The sequence below is a fragment of the Dipteris shenzhenensis genome, chromosome 24 (assembly GCF_047967505.1).
Source record: "Dipteris shenzhenensis isolate YYH24624 ecotype China chromosome 24, Dip_SZ_1.0, whole genome shotgun sequence".
Taxonomy (NCBI): domain Eukaryota; kingdom Viridiplantae; phylum Streptophyta; class Polypodiopsida; order Gleicheniales; family Dipteridaceae; genus Dipteris; species Dipteris shenzhenensis.
In genome coordinates this window covers 41,925,883-41,930,956 of record NC_141619.1, presented here as the reverse complement: position 1 = coordinate 41,930,956, position 5,074 = coordinate 41,925,883, and the positions used below count along the sequence as shown (strand labels likewise).

Below are 5,074 nucleotides of genomic sequence, written 5' to 3'. Positions count from 1 at the left end.
GCTCTAGCACCATCTAAAGCTTCATTTCCATTGAATATGGCTCCAAGGCCAACCACTTATGAGACACCTTCAAAAAGGAAACAATGGCCTCACTCTAGTGGGCTAGGGCCTGGGCTTGTTTTTCTCAGTGTGGGTACTTGCATTGCGATGGCCTCAGCACTTTGGTACTACAGGACGGTACCATCTAGTCATGAGAGAGATGACCATAACATGGATTTGGCGCTATAGCTATTGTGAGCTCAACCGAGCTACCCAAGTCTTCAGCCATAAGAACCTAATGGGTGAACAAAGGTATTATGCGTGACCCTAACAAATCCACGGTGGCCGTGAAGACACTGAACGAGGGTTCAGGAAAGAAAGTAGCATTGCCTTCCGAGATAAGAATCATCAGCAACATTTGACATCACAACCTTCTCCAGTTACGAGGATGGTGCCACGAGAAAGAGAGAGTGCTACTAACCAGTATATGATTACTTGGCCAGTGGTGGCAGCCTAGACAAGCATCTCTTCTGTAGAAATTCAGAAGAAACTCTGACAAGCGAGACCAAATTGAACATCCTGCTTGGGGTAGCTGCTTTGGAGTATTTGAATGAAGGATTGGGAGAATTCGTATTGCACAGAGATCTGAAGGTAGCCAATGTTTTGCTAAATGTCAAGTTTGAACCTGTTTTGGGCGATTTGGGCTTGCACGATTGATAGGCCAACTCATCCTAAGATGAGCAAAGTGCACCAAGCATTGAAGGAGGTAAGGATCTCATCTTGCCTACCTCTCGGCTAGATTTCTGTTACTCCATTCCCGCAAGATCACGATACTTTCCCAGCATCCTCTCCCATAATTCACGCCCTCCTCTATTCTTTAATTCTACCTTCTCTATGTCGTTCTCTTTCCCAACATCCTCTCCCACAATTCAGCCCTCCTATACTTCTTCAACTTTTGCCAGATCTCTCTTGGTCGTTCTCTGCCTACTTTGTGGTATGGCTATCTTAACATTATAGCATAGCTTCAAGCTACTCCTAACCGTGGTATAACTTGAACATTTTAGTGTAGCTTCAAGCCTATTCCTCACAATGGATTAATTCTAAGAAAAATCCAACTTCAAAGAAATGGAGAAGTCAAGCAAGGTCGGTGACATCATGGAGGCAAGAGTGTTTGAGGCGCTTCTTGACGCGTTTAAAAGTTGTTATATCCAAAGCACATATCGATTGACTTTATGTTGAAAGCTCATAATTGAGTAATCTTATCTCATGCAAAGGTGCATAAGCTAAGAGCAACAATGTAATTGTTTTAACATACAATTTGTATTAAAAGCAACAAAAGTTCACCGGGGCAGTGCTGTTGGGCACTGTTGGGCACAGAAGAAAAAAGGCCAATTATGGCCATAAAACATATTCCATTGCTATACGACATAAGAACGGATTACAACTTAAAGGGGAAGTGCCAGCCACAACCGTAGGAGTGTGTTTATTTAGTTAGTTACTTTGACACTACCGTTTTACATGACACTGTCATCCGTCTCCCAGCAGCCAAAGGCAATGCTCAGGAAATGGTAATGGTGGCCCAATAGGTGTTGCCCTCCTCCTTGTAGTACTCAACCTTGACGTGGACTCCCTTGTCGCTGGTCTTTTCCAGACTCGCCAGCTGCTTCCACAGCATCTGGCCTCTTGGCCCGTCGCTATAGTAGCTCGGGTGAATCTCTGTGCCGGTGTTTGAAGAGTTCACGTCCACCACAATGTCGCACCACCTCTTGTAGTTGTGAACGCCCAGAGCCACCAAGAAGTAGTCACCCTGAGGGTTCTTGAAGCGCAGCGTGCCGGAGGTGCCACTGCCACCCATGGTCAGGGTCTGTTCGCCTTCCACCTCACTCCAGGTGCCGCCGTGGGCGAAGTGCCAGACGGTTTTCTCCACGATGCTGTACCAAGCAGAGGGCTCGGTCTGGATGACTCTCACGCGGGTGGTGTAACTCATGCTGATAGACTGAACTCAAACGGAGCGAGCTAGCTAGTGTGTGGAAAGTGGATCGCCCAACTGCAACTGTGAAAGATTGTGGTGAGCGATGGTGTCACTAAACGATGCTTATATACCCTGATCAGCGGTATGGTCACGAGCCCGTGCCAGTCTATGGAGGCTCATGCTTCAAGCAAAGAAGAACAACACCGGAAGTGGTGCTGGAGCGCCAAGCGCAGAGAGGGACCACCATGTGCACGATTGATGGATCGATCGATCGATCGCACTGGATTTGCGGTGGTGGTGGAGGTGGAGAAGAAGCTGCTCCCAAAATATTTTCAACCTGATCTCCCTCACCCTCCCGGACACAGTTGCTTCTTATACTGTGCTGCACAACAAAGACACTGTTGTGGAAGCTTGCTCGCTTAGCTTGCTTTGGCTTTGGCTATGGTTATGGCACCTCTTACTTCATCATCCCCCTTCCCTCCCTCATCGCCCGCCCTTCACACATCTGCAGACTTCATCCCCCCCTCACCTCCCATTCCCCAACTTTGTCCTTCCATTGTCAGCTTTCCTCCTCCCTTTCACATGCATTCATCACCTCCATCGCCACTCCTCACCTTGCGGGTACGCCTCGCTCAGCCTTCCACCCCTCCACCCACCTCTCTCCTTCTCCACTTCTCATCGCTCCTCAATTCCCAGCTCTCTCACAACCTCTCTCTCTCTCTCTCTCTCTCTCTCTCTCAATTCCCAGCTCTCTCACAACCTCTCTCTCTCTCTCTCTCTCTGTCTCTCCTCTCAAGTCTTCCTCCACACCATTTTCGGTGGAACTTGTTAATGTCTTAATGCACCTATGGATTTTGAGGACCCCCAATTAACAAATGCATGGAGAGGGATTACTTAGAGTAGATAGATTTGCCATGCTATAAGAGGGGCCATGTTCGAGTGATCCACCGCTCATCAAAGTCACCTACCATTATTCTAAGTACCCAATTTTGTAAGGCCTCCACATGAGGAGAATCCATGATGGGCACCGAATATACGGAGGGTCCCCAATCCCTCCCTGATTGACACTGAAGGGGTCTTAGTTTGTAGACCTAATGGTTATGAGATTGCCTATTTAGACTTGACATCTAGTCGAGTGGGATAGAGCTTGATACCAGCCTTGAGGACTCCTGACTTGAGGGCCGTTAGCCCCCAAGAGATCAATAAACCCCACAGTTGAGGGCCTAAGGGTTCTTCCTCGGTTCTTCAAAGGTCTTATTCTCGATGGTCAACCTCTATATCATCTACAGTCGGCTCGCTTGTATGATCTCCATATGACTTATAGTGAGCTTATAGTCAGCTCATCAACTATATGACTTTTAAAGCATCTATGGTCATTTTGATTGATCTACATTTGTAATTGATTTACATGGCACATTAGATACTAGCCACTCACGTTGTCTTAAGTTATCTACAACCATCAGTGCTCGCAATCCTCTGTCTAGCATCTATCCAAACCATCATCTAAGCTATCTCTTAAGAGCGCACAGGTGGATAGCTCAATAACCATCAATTGTATCAATAATTTTCGTATCTCAAAATTTGTTATTCTCTTTATTATTTTGTGTACTTACATTTTGTTATTACCTTCCACAGTGTACCATTATCTTTCATGGTATTGGAGCTCAGGTGCTCTAAGTAGCAATGTTTGGTGCAAGTTTAATGAGCTTTTGTAGCAATTCAAGACATTTGGAGTGATGACTATGGATAGTCAAGTAACCCCAAGACATTTGGTGCTAGTTCAATGATATTTCTATAACAATTGAAGACATTTGGATTGATGACTACGGACAGTCAAGTAGCCCCAAGATCCCCAATGATCCAAGTGTAGATCATGCAAGGTCATCGACCTACCTTCACCAAAGGCAAGCTTGATGGGACCAATTACAAACTTTGAATGTGCAAGGCCAGTGCCATTTTGGATGCATACGAGCTCTCTAATATTGTTCTAGGATTGGATCCAAAACTAGTCACAACACTGAACCCAAGCCACCCCAACAACATGATCACTCTTGGTGTAACTCTTCAATGTACCAGGACACATAGAAACGTAGATGCAATATAAATTATTGTTACTAGTAGAAGTAAGTCTATGTTGACATTTATTTAGCATATCTCCAAAGCCAGTGAGGCTTGGAACTAGTTGAAAGGTCAGTATAAGATGCTGAATCAGAGCAAGTAGAGAAGTTCTTATAAGGAGAAGTAGCCACGAGACTTTCATCACATGGATCAATAATATTTGTGATCAATGTTCAACAGGAGTGGGGATAGCAAAGAGTTGTGCTGGTCTCTATGACACCCTCGACTGGATTAACCTTGTGGTGGCTGCAACCAATGCATGTGCAACTCGAGTTTTATGCACAGCTCCTAGTACGTCTAGCGATGCAATGTTCTGCGGGGATCGATCCCTCACAAGTAATGGCACTAGAGATTGAAGTTCTTCAACTACGAAGTGAGAATGAGGCACTCCGAGGTCAGAATGTGAGGCTGAAAAGACTATAGGAGTACGTTGTAGTCTTAGAAGCATAAGTGCAAGTAGTTGAAGGTCACTTAAAGGCCACACAATGGTTGCATGCGGAATACATTGCGGGTATTCATGATGAGCTGTTGCGACGTACTACTACCGATGCGCTATCTAAATATTTACAAGCTTTCCCTAGCCCGGTGAGTGTTAACATGGAGCAAAAGGATTTGCTCCTTGAGGCTTTGCAAGGACACGTGCGAGCAAAGTGGGATAGATAGATCATATGCTAATGAGAGACAGTGGCTATGCCGATGTGTTGCGCAGTTGTTCTGCACCAACGCCGACCAGATGTGGATGGTGATGTGGGTGCCAGTGTACGGTCAGCATTGCAAAGTGGCCCTTAGGTGCAGATAGTCTCTTGTCCGATGGGTTTGAGTGCTTCTATAGATGGGAGCGATAATGCGGACAAGGAAAAGGGGATGGTTTCGTGTTCTAGCATGCCCTTACCCTTGCACTCTCTACCCTTGAACTCCCTCCTCCTCCTCCTTCCTCCCTCTTCCTTCCTCCTCCTCATCCTCCTCCCTCATCCTCCTCCTCCATCTCCTCCTTCCTCCCTCCCT

At 46.2% G+C, this 5,074-nt stretch overlaps 1 pseudogene; it reads right to left on the bottom strand.

Annotated features, from left to right (window-relative positions):
* Nucleotides 1-1,357: 1,357 nt before the first annotated feature.
* Nucleotides 1,358-2,031, bottom strand: LOC147886610 (boletus edulis lectin pseudogene; annotated as a pseudogene).
* Between the last annotated feature and the right edge of the window lie 3,043 nt (nucleotides 2,032-5,074).